Below are 21,452 nucleotides of genomic sequence, written 5' to 3' on the forward strand. Positions count from 1 at the left end.
GCAAATATTATTATTTTCTCCCCCACAAAAAAAGTAGACTCTTCCTTGGAAAAAGCAATGTCAAACTGATTATGGTAAGGTCAGATATTGGGTGTGCTTGAGTTTTATTCTTTTATTTTTTTTTAAATATTTTATTTATTTATTCATGAGAGACACGGAGAGAGAGGCAGAGACATAGGCAGAGTGAGAAGCAGGCTCCGTGCAGGGAGTTCGATGTGGGACTCGACCCCCAGGACTCCCTCATCACGCCCTGAGCTGGAAGGTAGACTCTTAACCACTGAACCACCCAGGCATCCCGGCTTGAGTTTTAAATTCAATGAATTAGCAATAATTTTGTGTTTGTCATTGAAACCTGTCCAAAAAAGATCTGCTGATGGTTAAGCACTGGAATTACCAAATTCTCTCTCCGTGTATAACATAAAATAATTGAACCAATATTAATTAGTCATTCTAGTAATTGGATTTGGGAGAAAATAAGCCTGGAAAGGCTAAGCCCTAACCTCTGATATAAGAGATGTGGGCAGAGATACTGGTCAGGAGCAGGACTACATCCACTCCTGACACCAAGAACAGGGTAGCAGGTGGAGGAAAAGGATCATAGAAGGCAAAGCCTGGGTCAGATGGTTGGACCAGGGAGGTGAAAGTCTTTCTTGTTCTGATGATGCTCCTTTGAAATCTTACTTTATATAGTTCATGGGAATAAATCAAACAATTGAAGGCAGGGACCAGATAATTGTCTGGTGTTGGTGGCAGCGGTGGTGGCCATTGATTGTAGACATTGCTGCCTATGTTAATCTTCAGAGATGTCCATTGTGAAGAGAGTGACTTCAACTGACAGGGGGAGGAAGGAGGATGGACCAGTGATACTATTTCCACCTCTCCCATGAAGCCAAATATATAAGCCTCTTTCCCTTTTTAAGGGCCTGGGTGGATACATAATTTGGTTGAATCATATAGGTGGGGCAGGAAGGAGTCAGATAAATAAGACAGAAGACATACTGTGAAATCTCACTCATTGTTCTTAGTGAGGAGAGGCATTAGAATTTGTGTTAGGTGCAGCCAAAAATGATCCAGGACACTAGGAGTTGTATGCACGTTTGACTACAATATTGATAACTGCATGCAAAAGAAAGGGATGGTTTTGGGGTGTGGCTGACACCAGAAGGATAATTAGAATTGTTCTGAGAGAAGCAACATGAGTAATAGTGTAAGGAATGAATCAATCAGATTAATTACCAAATTCTGTCTCCATATATAAGATAAAATAGTTAATCCAATATTAATTAGACCTCCATTCTTCCAATCGAGTCTTGGGAGAAAATACTGAAAAAACAAAAAAAAACAAAAAAAAAACAAAAACTTAGGTGACATTAGATGTAACAAATATTAAAAACAACAAATACTAAAAATATTATTTGAAGTTTTTACATGAATCAATGCCTTTGATCTTAATTAGAACCCAGGTAGGCACAACATTACCTTCATTTTACAGATGATGAAACTGTGTCAAGGAGAGGTTAAGTAACTTGCCGAAGCACATACCAACAGTTTCCAGCAACCTCCCAGCATGGAACCTCTTAATGAAAATAAGAATGTGACAGATTTATGATTTATGATTCTAAAGGGGAAGAGAAAGCTATTTCCTGAGTCCATAGTGATGATAACTTAATTACCTGACTATGTGGGCCTCCAGCTCCTGCTAGAAAATCCTACAATCCATTTATATTGCCTTGGGAAATCTGTCACATGTGCATGAAAATAATTGAAATGTATCCAGATATTGGAGGGGAAACAAGATTATACTTGATATTTCTTTTTTAAGAGCAATTGCATAATATTAATTTTATTTTAAGTGCAGAATATGTATGTCTACTAATTAAGACTTTTGGAAAGGATATGGCTCTATATACCTTTTACTGGCAAGCATGTGCTCATAAGTAATTTGCTTCAGTTTCATTATTTAAGAAGATGCTCAAATCAAATCTCAAATCATTTTTGGCTCTGTATGTTCCAAAATAAAGATTCTTTTATCAGATTCATTTGGAAAATTACACTAAATCTTGACTCTTTTACTAGTACAGACCTGGGATGAAGGTGTAAGAAATCAGATAAAATGTTAAAATTAAATTACTCTCTCAAAAATCATTTTTAATATGTTACTATTCATATTCTTTGATACGTGCTATCCTTGGGGGAAGGAAAAGAGAAAAGGAAAAATGCTTATTTTCAGCTATAAGAATTTTTTTTTGAATGTGTTACACAGGCCTCACTGTGCCATACATTTTACATACTGAAGTTTGTGTTCCATTTTCCCTCTCTAGCCTCATGTAGTCACGAAGAGGCCACCTAGCACCTGGTTAAGGCACAGGGTGGCATCTGAGTGCCCATATTCAAATTCCAGTTTCAGTACTTAATAGCTTTGGGATATTGAACAAGCCATAGAATGCCTCCAAACCTCAGTTTTACTCATAGATTGTTGCAAGGAAGAAATGAAATGCTGTAGGTAAAGCCTTTAGCATGGGGCCTGACATACAAACATTGGCTATTTGTATCACCCGGGCCAGGGCCAGTAAGGACAGGATTGATCATCCTGCGACGCCTGGGTGGTGCAATAGGTTAAGTGTCCACATCTTAGTTTCGGCTCGGGTTGTGATTTCAGGATCATGAGATGGGCCTCGGCTAAGCCTGGAGTCTGCTGAGTGGGCTGGAGACTCTCTCTCCCTCTCTCTGCCCCTCCCTGCCACACTTGCTTATTCTCTGTGTCTCTCTCTCTCCAAAATAAATCTTTTTAAGGAAAAAAAAAAAAGGACAGGATAGATAATCTTGATTTTTCCTTCACTTAGCTTCACTGTGGTTTGGTGTGGCGTTGGATATTATAACATGTATGTTGTACATATTGTCATGTAGTTTGTATTGTTTCTTTCTTGCCATTGAACAGAAGTGAAGGTTGTCTTGTAATTAATTCTTCTACCTATGAGAATCACTGTCCCATACAATAATGTCCTACTGGGCTCCTGGCTCAGCAGGGAGCCTGCTTCTCTCTCTCCCCCTGCTCATGCTCTCTCTCTCAAATAAATAAATAAAATCTTAAAGAAGGAAATCCCATTTTTATTCTTTTATATGTAAAAACAATGGATTTTTCATATGTCTTAAGTAAACTGGAATTGACTTACTTGTTTTTGCTAATAGTTTCCCTTTCTGTGTTGGCTAATTCTCTCAAAAATTTTGTTTTCCGGGCAACCCTGGGTGGCTCAGGGGATCCCTGGGTGGCTTAGGGGATCCCTAGGTGGCTCAGTGGTTTAGCGCCTGCCTTTGGCCTGCGTCGGGCTCCCGGCATGGAGCCTGCTTCTCCCTCTTCCTGTGTCTCTGCCTTTCTCTCTCCCTCTCTATGTCTATCATAAATAAATAAATAAATAAATAAATAAATAAATAAATCTTTTAAAAATAATTTTTGTTTTCCTTATCGATTTGTTGGTGAATTAATCTCACAAGAATTTTAAAAGATTTTATTTATTTACTCATGAGAGACACAGAGAGAAAGGCACAGACAGGCAGATGGAGAAGGAGGCTCCACGCAGGGAGCCCGAAGCGGTACTCGATCCTGGGATCCTGGGATCCTGGGATCCTGGGACTCGGGGCCACACCCTGGGCCAAAGGTAGGCGCTAAACCGCTGAGCCACCCAGGAATCCCCATCTCACAAGGATTTTTAGAAGTAACTATAATTAAGATACAACCAGCAGAGAAGGCATAAAATTTTGGACGATTCTTCCTAGAAGTGTTAACTTAGAAGCTGTTATTTTATTTTTTAAAGATTTTTGTTTATTTGAGAGAGAAAGAATGAGAGAGTATGCAAGTGCGGGTCGGGGTGGGGAGTTGGGTAGGAGGGTAGAGGGAGAGGGAGAAGCAGACTCCCTGCTGAGGCAGGAGCCCTACCTGAGGCTTGATCCCAGGACCCTGGGATCATGACCTGAGCGGAAGATGGACACCCAACCAACTGAGCCACCCAGGTGCCCCAAGGGATTTCTTTAATTCTAAGGTGTTACTATTATCAACAAAGAAAAGCCATAAAGAATAATATACATTGTGTTAACTGATGGTTAACCTAAATTTTTAGTTGGTTATTTTTAAAATTTTTATTTATTTATTCATGAGAGACACAGAGAGACAGAGAGGCAGAGACACAAGCAGAGGGAGAAGCAGGCTCCATGCAGGGAGCCCCAGGTAGTACTTGATCCCAGGACCTGGTATCACGACCTGAACCAAAGGCAGACCCTCAACCACTGAGCCTTCGCTTCCCTCTAGTTGGTTATTAAGAAAATAGTGACCCAAGGTCTGAACCCCACCTTTACTCTATGTCAGATTTCTCTTATTTGATGAAACATTAGAAAGAAAAAAGGGGAATGGGATGCCTAGCTGGCTCAGTTGATAGAGCATGAGACTCTCGACCTTGATTCTGAGTTCGAGCTCCATGTTGGGTGTAGAGATTACTTAGAAATAAAATCTTAGGGGCACCTGGGTAGCCTGTCAGTTAAGCCTCCGATTCTTGGTTTCCACCCTGGTCATGATCTCAGGGTGCTGGGATTGAGGCCCCTGTCAGGCTCCCATTGGGGAGTCTGCTTGAGGATTCTTTTTCCCTTTGCCCCTTGCTCTGTGTGCGAGCTCTCTCTCTCTCAAATAAATAAATAAATCTTAAAAAAAAAATCTTAAAGAAAAAGAAGGAAATAGATATGGTGGTGCTGAACCTAATGGTAGAATTGATCGAGTTAATACAAAATGATGTATCATGTTCTCCATTTCTTCACGATTCCAACAGTATATATAAGTGCAGAGACTTTTTTTCTCCTATTTTGAAAATGTTCACTTGGCACTAGAAACCTATCGATTGTATTTCTCATCTTCCCTATACTGCCCACTTCTCTAAAAAGTGACCAATGCTTGCTCTTGCATTTCTCCAAGAATTCGTCTTTTCTTAACCCACAGCAAGCTCATAACTAAAAGAAAATTACGGAGATCACTAGTGACCTTCCATTCACTAAATTTCCTTTGCTTTCTGTAGGACTTGTCGCCTTAAACTTTTCCACATGCAGATTCTCTGACATTGTCCCCATCCTTCCTCTGGTTTTTCCTCATTAGAACTCTGTGTGATGCGATGTGACACACCTCACAATGGATCTTGACACCTCACTGAATTTCAAGCTTCAGTTGAGAAATTGCTGACTCCAAGATAAATGCCAACTCTATCCTGCAGGGCTCACCACATTGTTGGACTAACCGCATTCTAGACTATTTACAAAGACCACTTTTGACCTTTTTACAAATACAAGCCCTTGACCTTTAGGTAGGTATGCATGCCTGCTGGCCTCACAGATGCCCTTGTACATCATATCTTTGTGATTCGTAGTGGTGCTGAGACACAGGTAGGACCAGATTCAGCTGTGCAATAAATCACTAAAAATAAAAAAAATCTCCATAGTGTCTATCACAATATACAGCACAAGATTTTTGTATTTAATGACTGGTTGGTGAATAATATGACAGCCACCTACTTTATAAAATTGTTCTCTTTGATGAAACTATTTTTAGTAATCTTTGCCAGTATAAAGTAATTTGTGATACATCAGAGCTTTTTAGTTAAAGTAATACAAAAAAATCCATTTCCTGTAATAAGTCACGATCAATGATTCTGGATAGATTTTGAAATTTAGCCTACAAAAATAGTGGAAAAAACGTGGATAGACTCAAATCATTGCGAACTAAATTTTGTCTTCTCAGGATTCAAAACAAATAATCTGAAAAGGAAAAAATAAAAGTCATTAAGTGGGAAGTTCTGGGTCTGATTCGAGGTTACTGTGAAACTTTGGGATTCCTACTGAGAGATTCAGAGTTTGAAAGAGCTACAATTATTTGTTTTCTCCATAATTAATCCTAAAATTTTGGATTTTACTTATATTAATTGATATGATTTTTTAAAAAGATTTTATTTATTTTAAGGGGGAGGGGCAGAGGGAGAGAAACTGAGCATGGAGCCTACAGGGGCTCGATCCCACGACCCCAAGATCAGACCCAAGCCAAAACCAAGAGTCGGACACCTAACCGATTGCATCACCCAGGTGCCCCTTGGTGTGATTTTTTTTTAAGATTTTATTTATTTATCTATGAGACACACACAGAGAGAAGCAGAGACATAGGCAGAGGGAGAAGCAGGCTCCCTGCAGGGAGCTGGTTGTGGAACTCAGTCCCAGGACCCTGGAATCATGACCTGAGCCAAAGGCAGACGCTCAACTACTGAGCCACCCAGGTGTCCCTCCTGGTGTGATTTTTAAGAAGGAAGTTAAAGTCAGGCTAAATAAAAGGGTGTATATATATATATATATATATATATATAGCCAGGGCCCTTCCAGTTCCAGCCCCTCCCTTTCTTTACCCTTGTGAATGAGGGAGTCTTGCAGCAAAAGAGCATCAAAATTATGCTTTGATAGGCCAGCAGAAGTAGCTGTGGGGAGTTTCCCCCTCTACTGTATAGGTGCTTTACTCTGAGGAATAGAAGGGTCCACTGCCCCCCTCCTAGGAAGCCAGGGATGGGTGCCCTGAAGCTCTGCTTCAAGGAGCAGTGGCAGGATGGAGCTGGAACCAAGGAACAGAGTGGAATAGTAAGCAGAGCGGGGAAACGAGACACGGGAAATGAGAACTTTCATGTGCCCATCTGAGATGCACGCCTTACACACTGGAAGGCAACCCAATGGGGACGGGCAAGAAACATTTCGAACCTTTCTTGGGACTCTGGATGGTGGGCTCTGGGTTCGAATGGGCACTCTCCAGTTATACCTGCACACCCTTCCAGACCCAGTGGCAAGTTATATGTGAAAGTCCACTGGGAAACTGAGTGATACTGTGACCACCATGACATAGGATTCAATTCCGTATACATCTGCTGAATGCACACCATGTGCCAGGCAGTGGGAATCTAAGGAAGGAAACCGAACAATAATCATTGAGCCTTTGCAGCCATAAAAGGATGCTGTTAGTCAAATCTCCATATCCGAGATCTCAAGGCCATGCAGTCTCCTTATCACAATGGCAGTTTCACACATGTCTGTGGTTGTTTCCTTACTGCGTGTCAAGCTGTAAGCTCTAGGAGTGCAGAGAGCCGTGTCTTCCTCTTCTTTACCGTTGTGTGTTGGAGCTAAGCATAGATTCTAGAATTTGACAGGCATCCAGTAAATATTGATTGAATGAGTGTTACCATGTATTAACCCTTTGTGTGTGTGTGTGTGTGTGTGTAGGGGGGGGGTGTCATTATCCTTTTTTATAAGTGGGGAAACAGCCATAAAATACCCCAGACCACACAGAAGTAACTGATGGAGGATTCCAGAACAGTTCAGGCTGACTCCACGACCCCGGGGGGCCTTTACACCGCGTCCCGGCCCGGGTTGGGGGGGCTCCAGACTGCTGGGCAGGCAGACAGGACCGGCGCCCTGGGTACGTACTCGCGACACGAGAGAGATGGGGACCGGAGGCGGTGAGGCGGGGGAGGTGGGGGTCCCCCACTCTGGTTAAATCCCGCCCACTCAGAGGAAGCAAAATTGAGCGGATCGGCTTGTGCCTCCAGCTCAGAATCCAAATTGAGAGGAAGGTGGAAAGAGTTAGGACGCCCTGGGAAAGGAGCGAGGGAGGGGGGAGGGGGTGTCTGCAAGAGGGGTGGCAGCCGTTCCTCCCTGCGTCGTGCCTGCCGCGGCGCAGCGCGACCCGGGGGCCCAGCGGGGCTGTCGCGGCCACAGGTTCACCTGCACAGGTGGGGCGTCCCCAGACGGTGGCCCCATCAGAGAGCTGCTCCCCGGTCTGCAGGGGGTGGCGGGGAGCGAGGGGCGCGGGGGCCCCGGAGAGAGTCGCAGGGCAAGCACCGAGGCGGGCATCCTCCGCCGGCGCCGTGTCACCACCCGTCCCTCCAATCCCTCCAAGTCGTCCAGCCCCACCGCGGGATTTATTTCCCGATGAGCGAAATCCCCGCCCGCCAACTCCGCGCGGCTGGGCTGGCAGCTCGGTGGGGGGGGGGGGCAGCGACGCGGAGAGGCTATTTTGGGTGTGGGAACGCGGAGGGAGGAGGGGCGGCGCCGCCGGGCTGGGCGCGGGCGCGCGGGGAAAGCCTCCAGCTCGGGCTGCCACGGCAACCGCGTCCAGGCAACGCGCCCGGAAGCCGCTCGGGCGGCGCGAACCCGGCCGGGCCGCGCGCGGGGCCAGGCGGCAGGCGCGCGCTGATTGGACGGCGCTCCCCGCGGCGCGGGCCCGCAGCCGGGCGCCCCGCACAGCCCGCGCCTGGGCCGCCGCACCCAGCCGCGCCCGCGAGGACATGGGCAGCCGCGCCGCGCCCGCCCCCCGCGCCGGTGAGTGCCGCGCCCCGGGCGCCCCCCTGCAGCGCCCCCTGCAGCGCCCCCTGCAGCGCCCCCCGCCCCGGCCCGGCGTGCTCGGCTCCCGGGACGGCCGGTGACCTTGGGGCAGCCGCCCGGGCGGCTAGGCGGGGGGGCGGGGGTGGGGGTGCAGCGCCAGGGCCGCGCGTGGCCCCCGTGACGTGCTGCGGGCGAGGGGGCTAACTGCATGCTGACGCGAGGGGATGAAGTTGGGCACAGAACGCAACTGGCATCGCATTTCTGCGGGGGCCGGGGAGGGGGGAGTTGCGTGCTGGCACACCAGAAGCCGGGAGCGACTGTTTGCGGGAGCTGGGGCGGTGCACAGATTGCCGGGGTGCGGGGTGGGGGGGGGTGAAGCCAGCCGTCCCAGGACTCGGAGCTGAGTGACCTTGGACTGGATAACCTCTCTGCCCCCCCACCCCCACCCCTTCCTCATTAAAACGCGGAGCCCGGGCTCCTCGCAGTTGCCCAGGGCTGTGTGCCTTTGTACTGTGAGCCGAGAAAGGGCCCTAAAGTATGATTCCGCAGGGGCAGGGAGCACAGGACCTAACCGTGTTCGCTCTGCAAGCGATTTCCACTAATTGGCTCTCAGAGTGGCAAGAAATGGTACCGTTTTAGGGGAGATTATGGACAGAAAGCAGTGGGTGGTCGAGAGAGCGGCTTCCCACGATCGATGCCCCAGTTAAAACCTCTTGGGTGCTCTCAAAAGTCATGAACAAAACCAGGGTTCATAGTCCCGAGTTGTTCCCTCCTGTAGTTGATCTCATAGGAAACTTTGTATCTGAACAGGTAAGATCAAGCCCCAGTAGTGGCAGGCAGCAGCAAATTAAGTGAGTCATGTCTTCAACATGCACGAGGTTTTGTGTGTGTGTGTGAGTGCGTGCGCGTGTGTGCGCGTGCCCGGCTGCGCTCACGCTCTCATCTTAAAGTCCGCGTATGTCAGTGTTAGAATCTCATAGGAGTAACCAGAAATAATGCTAAAGGGATTTGGATCCACGGAAGTGCAGCTCTCCCCGGGAAGCAGGGGCAAACATTTGCAGCTTGCTCTTTAAATAGGAGTTGGGTTTGTGAAAGTAAATATGTTCTCCCCCCCCACCCCCCCAGAACCATCCCTCGGGTTTGCCCATTGTGGGGGCCTTGTGGTGGAGTGTGTGTATGGGAGGAAGGTACCCCCAGACCCGGTAGGCTGTTGTGACACCTCTTCTATTTTTAGCACCAGCTGGTACTAAAAAGACACTCAGGCCCCTTTCTGTATTCTCAATACTTAAACTTCCCTCTTCCAAGGAGAGGGAAGGGAGGAAATGCCCTGTCCCTCTCATGGGCCCTTGGGCTTGCCTCTTCAGGCTTCCTGCTCCAAAGCCACCCTTAAATGTTCATTCCAGTCTGCTTTCCTCTGTACAAAAATGTGGGTTGGGAAGAAAACATTTTCGGTGTTAATGAATAAGCTTCTGTAAGCTTGTTTACCTGCCGCTTTAATAATCTTTAATGGTTTACATGTTAGAAATCTGATAGCATTCAGACCCAAGAATATTTCCTGCAGGAATTCAGCCCACTGAAGCCCCACAAATCTTTAATGAATCACACTTCATTACACTCGGAAACCTCGTTGACAAACTATTCCACCTTCTGTCTCTCCAGTCTCTCGTTTCTCACATCCTGCAGCCATACTCCTGAATTTTCCTTTTCTGAAGCTCAGCCCATCTTCTGTCCCTCCCCTAGCACCAGAGCCTGAGTGAACAATTTCCCTCACCGGGAGCAGGGATTGGATTTCCTGCTTCTCGATGCTGCTTCCAAAGCATTAACCCTGCCAATAACAAGATCTCCAGTTTACAAGGTCATGCAGTCTGCTCGTGCCCCATCCCCTCCTCCTTCTGTTCTGGATCAGTGCTTACCAAACCTGGGGGGGCTCCCGAGAATCGCCCGGAGTATTATGAAAAATGTGGCTCTTTAGACTCTCTCAAATACACAAAATGAGAATCGTCAAGATGGGCAAGACCTACAAATCCTTACTTTAAAAACAAACCCAACAAGAAGAAGGAGGAGGAAGGAGGATGGGGAGAGAAAACAGAGTTCTGTGGGTGATTCTGATGTACACCCAGGTTTGGCAAGCACTTCACTGGATGCTACAAAAAAGTAACAGACAGATAAACATGGGCAACTAGCTTGGTTCTCGTCTCTACCTTGTCCTTTGCCCATGACTTTGGGGTTTATGTTGAGGCTCTATTAACTCATTGACCTTGAAGTTCCTCAAGGTCTTCAACCATCGACTCCTGTGGCCTCAACGTCCACTTTACTTTTCAACCCCTCACATTTTGGATTTGTTAAGGCTTGGGAATCTTTTTCACCTTCAAGATCTGATCAGGGCTTTGGCCTGCTCAGCTGGTTGTCTCCATTTACGGCATTTGATTTTAACCATTATTGAGGACTCTGGTCCCTTAATTGCTTGCTGTTCCAATCCCTTTATGGCTCCATTTCTTCACTTGGAGTCTATATGTTGCCAGCCATTTCGGTTCTGTCTGGAATCTTTATTCTTAACATATCGGGCTTCTCATATTCCAGTCCTCAATCCAAAATCACCCTCATTATCTACTTTTTCTTCTCCCAGCTTGCCAAGTTATCCAGGAGAAAGTCACAAAGACCTGTGGACTGGTTCCATTGCAAATTTATGCTGGCTCTAATTTCACCGAGGTCTTGCTTTTCTGTGAAAAAAAAAAAAAAATCCATCTTTTATTAACTCTCTACTGCATTCCTTTAGAGATTGTGCCAGATTTTCCCATTCCTTCCACTTCCAGTCAATTTCCTATCAGCAGATAGCCTTTTTTGCATTGAAGAGATGAAGGATGTCCACGTCCTGGTTTACTGCCCTCTGCCTCAAGATGAGCTGTCATCCTACCCACCTCGCCACCCCAAACATTTTTCTTTACCCATCTTCGTTCTTCTTTATTTCCTCTTTCTCCAAGGGAAAAAAAGAATGTCTACAAGTCCCCTCCCCATAATTAACCCACATACACCGCACACTCTCTGTTCTCTGGACTTTTTTCTATCCTTCTTGCCTCACATGGGAATTTGCTCCGTTACTCCCTTTCTTTGGTTTGTTGGTCCCTCTTTACTCTGCCCAGCTCTCTCCCCACCATATATGCCAGTCATCTTTCTCATAATAAAAAACACTGTGTTAGAGTCCCAGCTCTGTCCACCAGAACTTTCTGCGATGATGGGAATATTTTGTACCTGTGCTGTCCAGTATGATCGTCACTAGCCACTTGTGATTACTGAGCACATGAAATGTGGCTAGTGTGACCGAGGAACTCAATTTCTAGTTTTTGTTAATTTTAAAGATTTTATTTATTTATTCATGAGAGACACACAGAGAGGCAGAGACACAGGCAGAAGGAGAAGCAGGCGCCCTGCAGGGAACCTGATGTGGGACTCGATCCCAGGACCCAGGGATCACTACCTGAGCCGAAGGTAGATGCTCAACCACTGAGCCACCCAAGCGTCCCTAATTTTTGTTCATTTTAAATTAATTTCAAGAGCACACGGGGCGATGGCTGCGGTGTCTGGCGGCGCCACCGGGCACCCGCTGCTCTGTTACACTGTCCTCGGGGTTCCCTCCTCTGACCGCCCACTCGCTTGTCTGGCCCCACCCTTACCTTTGTGCTGAAACTGCTTTCTTGTAGGGCTCCCGCAGAGGTGTCCTGGTTGCAGAGCTGAGGCCTTTACTCTCCCTCCCTCCTTGATCTGCCCCGCCGCCTACTGCCCAGACCTCTCTCTTTCCTTGTCACTGTGTCACTGGTTGTCCACGTGCAACTTGAACCTCATTCATCTTGTTTTTCCTCCTGACTTCTGAACGTGGGATTCAGTGGGGTCCCGTCCTTGGCCTCTCTTCCTCTGCCAGCCTCCTGTCTCCTCTCCCTCCCAGCTGTCAGCTCACCTTGGAGCTAACATTAGCTGTCAATGCATGGTTCCCCGGGGCCTCACCACGATTCACTTGTATCCTGTCCTTCCGTCCTTGCGCCGCCTCTGTGAGGCAGATACTCCCATCAGTCCTATTATGTAGGTGAAGAACTTGAAGCAGAGAGAAATGAGAATAACCTAGGTAAGTGGTTGTGAAGGAGCAGACCTGTGAAAGGAATTGGAGCAATCTGACCTTACAGCCTGCTTTAGGTTAGCCTAACGAGGCTTTCCTGAAGCCTCCAGACGCCTTCAAATCTACATTTGGAGCCTGCCTTCTCCCAGATTCCATTTGGAATCTGTTACCCAGAACCCCAACTATTTGGTGTCTAAACAGCTCTTCATCCTGGCTTCCTTAATCACTTTCCCCTTTTTAACTTATTTTGAAATAATTCAGATTTACAGAAAAGTTGCAAAAATAATTTAAATAATTCTCCTCTTTAATCCAAATTCTATAAATATTAACTATTTGCCCAGCTTGCTTTATCCTTCTTTCTCTATATGCTCTCTCTATACATACACACACACACATATGTTGTTATGGTTTTTCAGAACCATTTCAGAGGTAAGTTGTAGACATGATGCCCCTTTACTTACCTCCTCCAGTACTTCAGTGTTATTTCCCAAAAAACCAGGACATTTTTTTGTATAACAAGCATCCAAAATTGAGACATTGTCATTGAATCTGTACTGTTGTCTAATCTACAGACCTTACTCACATGTCACCAGTGGCCCTAATAATGTCTGCTTTTTTTTTTGAGATTTATTTATTTATTTGAGAGGGAGAGAGAGACACACACACACACACACACACACACACACATATGAGTAGGGGGAGGGGCAGAGGGAGAGGGAGAAGCAGGCTCTCTACCCAGGGGCCTCCATCCCAGGACCCATGATCTGAGCCAAAGGCAGGTGCTTAACTGAGCTACCCAGGCACCCCTAATAATGTCCTTTATAGTAGAAGAGAAGGAAAAAAATCTTTAAATCTTTTGCTCTGTTAGTTCTCACCCCTCTTTAATCTCCTTTTGTCTGGATGGTTCCTTCGTTCTTTGTCTTTCACGGCCTTGATGCTTTGGAAGAGTATAGGCTGAGATTTTGTTCTATATCCTTTAACTTGGTTTTGCCTGTGTTTCTCATGGTGGATTTAGGGAGGCACCCCATGGGGGGACAGTATGCCCCTCTCACTGTGTTCCCTAATGATTTCTGTGCCTGTTGCCATCCTCTGTAACCTGCTCTTGGTCGCCAGCGTTATTCTAACTTCTCTTTTCTGCACTCCCACAGGCAGTTGGTCATTGAGCATGGAGGTGCTCCCTGCACGGTGTCTCTCAATTACTCTCTTCCTTTCTGTTCCTACTGCTTCTCTCCTGTCTCAGGAGTCCATGCCTCTGCAAACAATCCCAGCGACCCTCCCAGCCTTTACTTTCACTGCTTTCCAATAGGAACCCCTGTGCTGGGAAATTTCACCAGTCAGTGCGTCCTCTGCTTTGCCCTCCCTTCACCATTTCTCATGCTGCCCTGTGTTTCCTTAACCCATCCTTTTGAGTGTCCAACTCAAATGCTTTTCTGGATGGCCCAGTTCACACTGGTCCTGCCTTCTGCCCAGAGGCAATGCCTGATTTGTACCACTCACGGGGCAGGTTACCAGCCTCTCTGCTCTTGCATGGTGGCCTGCCTGTTTTATTTCCCTGTTGAATTGAAGCTCTGAAGTGTGGGGGCTGTGTCTTGTTCAGCACTGTAGAGGCTCAATGAGTATTTGCTGACTGGACTCATTTACTTGATTAATCATGTAGTGAAATGTGCAGGATGATCTTAGAATTGTCAGCAAGCATCCAGTATGTGATAGTGGGTGTGAAACCCATGCCATACTCCAGGAGTCAGGTAGATGTGGGTTCAAAATAGAGCAAAACGGTGGATAATTCGAAAAGGTACTAACCTGTTATAAGTGCAGTAAGTGATTTTCCCCCGATGACACCTAAGCCTTGGGTATATGTGTCAAGACAAAGAAATGGCATATTCAATTTTAAAAAAAGAGTGAAGAAACCTAACATAGCATATTAAAAATGGCCCATCTATTTCTTCACACCCCAAATGAGCAGCTGCATGTGTGAGGAGCAGTTTTCTCAGGCTTGCATCCTCCCTGGGAGCCCTCGGACCACCTGTTTCTCTCTTCATTGTCTAGCCGCCTCTCCCTCCTGTCACCCATCAGCGCTGCCTTTCTGCCTTCACTCTTTCCCTCTGCTCCTTTGATTCTCCTGCCTGTTCCTTTCTCTTAATAACTCTTCTGCTTTCATCCCTCTCTGCATGCATTATTTTACTTTTTGACTTGTTGGATGTGATTTTATGTTCCATGCATTTTTAATATAAAAGCAGGTGAAAAAAGATAAGACACTTTTGATTTTTGTGTTACTACTCCGTGATCTTCTGTTGTCCCTCCCCTCCACCCCCATTGGTTAAGTGGTTCTTGGTATTTTAAGAACATGGTTAGCAGTGATAATAAAATGGTTTATTGGGGTACCTTTCTGGTCCACCAGGAAATGACTGGGAATGTGTTGGTTGACAGACCTCAGAAGGCCTGAGTTTTTCAGTCTCTGTGAAAGCAAAATTGGCATTTGAAGTCAGTAATCAGATTTTAGGGTGGTGACTTGTTGAGCTTGTTGGAATGACAGTATTTTTGCTTAAGGCGTGCCTGCGCTTGCTGGCTGGTGGTCAGCTTTTTTTCTCATTCTTAAGAGAATGCTTTTGTGCAGATGACATCTTCTCTGGATAAAGTAGCTACCGAAGTGAAGGCAAGAGATTCTGCTGCTTGGCTGAGTGGGGCTTACATACAAAGCGTGTTTATGTGGGAGAGAATGTGTGGGGGTTGCTTTCACATTATGGAATTCTTAAAATTGTTTAACCGGGAAGATGTTATTCAGAAACCCCTGGTGCCTTCAGCTTGTTTTTTGTTGATTTCAGATTTCTTTTTTTTCCCCATTTTTAATTATCTCTGGAAGAGCTCAGGAGTCCTCCCCTGCTCTCTCTAAAATAGTTATAAAATTAATGCACTGATGTCAAGTTGTTACTCCAAATAAAAGAGTCTCTCATAGACTCTTGTGTTCAGTGGAGAAGTCCAGCCCCCTCCTGCTGCGTATGAGAAAAAGGGCAGAAGCTGGAGGCTGAATATTTCTTCCAGGGCCAAATCCTTAGCTTTTCAATCACAGACGCATATAGGGTAGAACCCGGGAGTCGCAACTAGAGTTCTGTCTACACGAATGTACAAAGTCATGCCTTCCTTTCGATGGTCCTTGGTGCATCTGGGGGTGTAGGTAATTTAGTAGGTAGAAAGTTTACACCAGCTTTTAGAAATATTTTTTCTGTTCTGTTGCATTTGGCAGATTCCCTTTTTTAACATTTGGTAATGTGTCTTCTCTAATGCTAGAAAGAAAGTTGCCAAATATAGCTGTTGAGCATAATAAAACACCCTGAAAGTAATATTAAGACACTTCTTTTTGGTGTGGGTGCACGGATGTGTGAGTGCCCGTGCACACTGCAGGGCAACCTGAAGGAATCTGCCAAGCTCACGGCTGGAAGGGATCTTGAGTCAGCAATCAGTATGTCATCTGGGCAGAGCAACTCAGTAATTAAAATGATGGGTCTTACCAAATTAGAAAAATAAGCAAATAAACAAATGTTTATGAGTGTCTGTGAAGAGGTGCTGTGCTGGGCTTCATGGGTGTTACAGATGCATATGGTAGCATGTCTCTGCTGCCCCAAAGTAGCTTAGCTGGGGAGACATAATCCATGAAAATTCAAATAATAATAGAAGATTTAAATAGTATTTCAAAATAGCTATTATTAATAGATGGGAACAAAAATGGATGTGTTTTTGCAAAAGTTCTCCGGAAAACATTAATATTGTTCTAAGATATGGAGAGTGGATTAAAGCCACATCAGTGGCCGTTCTGAGGGTTTTAGGGGTTCAGATAATTCCAGACCATTTGTGAATTCATCTGGGCCTGACAAAGGCCACGTGTATGTTACAGATTTACTGGTAATCCTTGCACTTGCTGGCAGCCACCATAAATGTTTTGAGCATTTTGAAGGCTTTTTTGTTGTTTGTTTGTTTGTTTGTTTGTTTTAAATGGGTCAGAAATACAGCCCCTCTTCACATTTGCAGAGGGGAAAGAAAACAAGGCTTGCAAAGTGGAATCAAGGCCATTTTCACAAAAGGGAGAAGAAATAGTTGCCTTGGGACCCTGTGGAGAGACTCACACACCGTCTCTGGAATCTAAGACTTTTGGAATGCTGTCCTGGCCGTTCCCACTGATGGCAGCCACTGGACCTGTATACAGTGCCTGATTCCCTACATAAGGGCAATCCAGGGCTCTGATGAGGGTTTCAGCAGGGGGACTGGGCTCAAGCCTCATTATATGCCCACAAGGGAATGGGGTTTGGGGAACAACTCATAGGAAAATGGGAGTTGTTTGGTGAGTATAGAGTTTCGGTTTTGGAAGATGAAAAAATTCTGGAGATCTTTACACACCAGTGTGTATACAGTTAACACTACCGTACTGCACATTTACATTTTTTAACGATGATAAATATTTATTTATTTATTTATTTATTTATTTATTTATTTATTTATGGATTTTATTTATTTATGAGACACACACACACACACACAGAGGCAGAGACACAGGCAGAGGGAGAAGCAGGCTTCATGCAGGGAGCCCGATGTGGGACTGAATCCCGGGTCTCCAGGATCGCGCCCTGAGCTGAAGGCGGCGCTAAACCACTAAGACACCCAGGCTGCCCAGTCTTTTTTTTTTTTTTTTTAAGATTTTATTTATTTATTCATAAGAGACACACAGAGAAAGGCAGAGACATAGGCAGAGGGAGAAGCAGGCTCCATCCACGCAAGGAGCCCGATGTGGGACTGGATCCCGGACCCCAGGATCACACCGTGAGCCTAAGGCAGATGCTCAACCGCTGAGCCACCCAGGCATTCCAAGGATGATAAATCTTGTGTTACCTGTTTTTAACCACAGTAAAAAAAAAAAAAGAGCCCAGCAAACTTATTTTAACTGAGCATATCTTTAACATAGCATATCTTTTAAACCCAGAATCAGGCTTGTCTCTTGGGTTTTGATAACTGTAAGTGGGGAATTTCTTTCTTTCTTTCTTTCTTTCTTTTTTTTTTTTTTTTCTTTCTTTCTTTCTTTCTTTCTTTCTTTCTTTCCTTTCTTTCTTTCCTTCTTTCCTTCTTTCTTTTTTTTTTTTGCTTTGTTTTTGCTCATTGGTTTATTCTTTTATTCAAGGAGTTTTTATTTAGATTTTTGTCATTATGAAAATAACATTCAGGTATTTTGAAAATAAGGAAAAGTGGAGTATAAATGTACCCAATGCCACTATTTATATTTTGATATATTTCTTTATATTGTTATAAAAAATATTATCATAGGGGCACCTGGGTGGCTCAGTGGTTGAGCTTCTGCCTTCAGCTCAAGTCGTGATCCTGAGGTCCGGGGATCAAGTCCCACATCGGGCCCCTACTGCTCGCTCTGCCTATGTCTCTGCCTCTCTCTGTGTCTCTCATGAATAAGTAAATAAAATCTTAAAACAAATTATAATAGTACTTTTAGTTCTGGAACCCCTCTCCCACTCCCCTCAGGACAGTTGAATGATTTGTGCATTGCTGGAATTGGAAAGAAATGTCAAGGTGTGTCAGGTGAGATTCACCTGCCATTGATTTAAGGTGTCCAGAGAAGGACATTTTGGTGTGAGGATGCCCAATGACTTAGAGACTCTGTAAGGCCTTATAACATTCCTTCTTTTGGTGACTTACCCAAATTTCTCCCAGATCCACCTCATAACCCTAATGCCATTTCCATCCCCAAATGTGCTAGTCCTGTACATTTCTTGCAAGCATGGCTCATTTAATCACCAAAATTCTGTCCAGCTTTAGGGAGAGGGAGCTGTCTATTAAGGAGACAGGATGTGCTTCTTTGAACGGTTTTATTTTCTTTGCACATAGTTTGGAGGCACGAATCTTAACCCTCAGTCTTCACCTGCTGTTATCCATGGTCTTTCTTTGGCCGTCTTTATCAATCTAATACTTTGGGTTTGGAATAAGTCATCCCTGGCCTCAGTTGCACAGCCCTCTTCATCCTACTTGTACTGAAAACAAATGATTTACCCTGATGCCAGCTATTCACATCACAAAGCAATGCTAGCCATGTGGCACAAGGTAGGTTGGGGGAGTGGCATCAAAGGTAGCCACAAGTCAAGGAAGTGTCCATTCATGGAGACAGAGCCCTGTGGTGGGTCAGATAGGAGAGGGGAGGGAGGCAGGTAAGAGTGGCCTGTGCACACAAAGGGGTGGTGATTGTCTTGTCCTTGACCACTCCATCCATCTCCATGGGCCTAGGGTCAGCTGAGCTCCTCACTTTGGGGAGGAGGAAGAAAAAGGAGAGGATGGCAGAGGTAGACCTTAAAAATTGACAGGTTCTTTAAACTCAAGTTAAAATGTTTTGTACCATCTAAATTGTGGTGCCATAGAGCAAAGCCCTGGTTTCCAGGTCCTGATTATGGTTTTATATAGCACTATAAATCCTTTTTCAAATCGTGTTCTTTTAAAAAAAAAAAACCTTAACATTATAGCTAGCATATAAATATTTTCTATGTTACTTCATAGTCTTTGTAACTATGATTTTAAATAGCTATTGATATTCTCTTAAGTGGATGTGCCATATTTTAATTAAGTACTCTTTTATTGTTGGACATTTAACCAATAGCCATTTATAGGAATATTAACATTTAGATAAGATCACATATTAAGTATGGATAAAATGCTTTATGGCTAGAGATTTGATGAAGATTAGTTACTGTTCTAATTTCATGGTCCTTGGAACGTCTAGGGCAAGACTGAGTTCTGGGTGTGTGTGCTGGAGAGACTAACACTTTGACTTCCTTCCTCCTCATGGTCTTTACATGATTGTTTGTGTAGGCGTGGGAGTAAGTAATTTTCTTTCTTTTTTAATGGTACAATGAAAAATTAAGAAGTAAAACATCATTCATTTAGTTGAAACCCTCTGTATCCATATGTCTAATCCCCTCTGTCTCTTGTGCATCTTCAGCTTTACTAGATATTGAAGATCGCTTTCCAAAGTAGTGGTACTGATTCACATTCCCATCTGGTGTTCGTGTTGTTCCATATATATTCCCGTCAATACTTGATCTTGCTGCACTTGATTTTTGCCAGTCTGATGGGGTGAAACGGTATCCCTGCGACTTTATCTCTTGTGGCAAATTAGATTTATGTTATAATTTGTTTTCACTCGCCAGCACAGAGCCAGTGTTATGAAAAAACTTGTTAGAGTTCTTATCCTGGGCAGCCTTGTTAAAGTTCTTATTCTGGGCAGCCTTTTTCTGGGCTCAAGCGGTTTAGTACTGCCTTCAGCCCAGGGCCTGATCCTGGAGACCCGGGATCGAGTCCCACATCAGGTTCCCTGCATAGAGCCTGCTTCTCCCTCTCCCTGTGTCTTTGCCCCCGCCCCCGTGTGTGTGTCTCATGAATAAATAAATAAATAAAATCTTTAAAAAAAAATAAAGTTCTTATCTTTCTGCAGTATTTTTTTGAGATTTTTTTAAAAAAACATAACAACCATTTGGAAATTTATTAAATGACTTGAAAGTTGGACTATAAAATAAATAATCTCTTCCCAGTGAGCAGAACTACACCTTGTGTGATTTGGTATCAGAATCCTAGGTGATTACAGCTGCCAACTGTGTACAGGTGACTGCCATATGACTGGTCTCTGGTTTATTCTGTTGGTTAGGAGCATGTTACAGATCCCACCATACTCCAGGGGTGGGGATCATACAAATATAGACTCCAGGAGGCAGGGATCATGGGGGCCACCTTACATACTAGGCTGTCCCCCACAATAGTTACCATGTTGTGATCATCATATTTCAATGTCATAGGTTTGGATGTTTAGCACTGCTACTGCAGTCAGAGACAGTCAGATTTCAGGAAACAGACTCGTGCAAGTCTGGTTTCCATCACAGTGAGAAAAGTAGCTGGCAGACTAGGACTTGTGCTAATTCCTGCATGATCTCCTTTTATACACATCCAAATGGGAAGCTAAATGAAGTGCTTGGTGAGTGTGGGCTCAGGGCAAGAGGAGTGAGCAGGAATATCTTAGTGGCTAATGTCATTGGACCATGAGAACTTTTTTTTTAACGCATAACTTTTTTTTTTTAAGATTTTATTTGTTTATTCATGAGACAGAGAGAGGCAGAGACACAGGCAGAGGGAGAAGCAGACTCCCCGTGGGGAGCCCGATTGGGACTCGATCCTATGATCCTGGGATCACGACCTGAGCCAAAGGCAGGTGCTCAACCACTGAGCCACCCAGGTGCCCTGGACCATGAGAACTTAATGCGTTCCTCTCCATCAGAGAACTCTTTCTGCTGCTCCAGATTCTTAGATTGTTGGAAACACTGAAACATTTTGCCTCTGCAAACTCTGCTTTTACTAGACATGCTGTGTATACCATCCCCCTTTCTGGTTGCACATTCATTCTTTAGTCAGAATATAATTCATTTGATTGAAGTCGACATTATGAAATGTCTTCATTTTTGTCATCTGTCCTTGAGATTCATTTATCCAGCAAACACTCATTGATCATCACTGTGCCAGATGCTTGGAATAAAGCTGTGGAAAATACAGCTCTTCATGGAGCCCACAGTATGGAGCCAAAGACTGACATTGAACCAGTAATCACAAGTGTGACGACTGTTTGCCCTGTTTTAGTTGTCAGCAGTATCTTGGATTGTTCTTAATGATCCACTGATTTTAATCCCATCTTGATTCTTTAGATTTCATTGTCAGAGTCTCACTTTAACCTTAATTTTGAAAGTAGCTTGCATTCTGTCCCACAAACTTTTATACTATCTACATCATTTTTTTAAAGATTCCATTCATTTATTTGACAGAGACAGAGCGAGAGAGAGTGAGAAAGAGCAGGGGAGCAGCAGGTAGAAGGAGAAGCAGGCTCCTCGATCAGTGGGGAGCCCGATGTAGGGCTCCATCCTAGGACCCTGTGATC

General features: G+C 44.8%; 1 protein-coding gene and 1 long non-coding RNA gene across 3 annotated transcripts in view; one reads left to right on the top strand and one right to left on the bottom strand.

Annotated features, from left to right (window-relative positions):
• Positions 1–5,500: 5,500 nt before the first annotated feature.
• Positions 5,501–8,029, bottom strand: LOC144303307 (uncharacterized). The gene is made up of 3 exons (XR_013370362.1): positions 7,786–8,029; positions 7,113–7,197; positions 5,501–5,790 (listed from the first exon to the last, which is right to left on the bottom strand). It is a non-coding gene; the product is annotated as an uncharacterized LOC144303307 (long non-coding RNA).
• Positions 8,030–8,278: 249 nt separating this feature from the next.
• The window catches only part of FAM81A (family with sequence similarity 81 member A), a 75,599-nt gene continuing 62,425 nt past the window's right edge, over positions 8,279–21,452 (top strand). Inside the window, exon 1 of one of the 2 annotated variants that reach the window (XM_077881295.1) lies at positions 8,279–8,382. The gene's annotated coding sequence lies outside the window, so the exon portion shown is untranslated. The remainder of the gene's footprint in view (positions 8,383–21,452) is intronic. The other variant, XM_077881296.1, reaches the window with a different exon arrangement.

This window comes from Canis aureus, chromosome 32, assembly GCF_053574225.1.
Source record: "Canis aureus isolate CA01 chromosome 32, VMU_Caureus_v.1.0, whole genome shotgun sequence".
Lineage (NCBI taxonomy): Eukaryota > Metazoa > Chordata > Mammalia > Carnivora > Canidae > Canis > Canis aureus.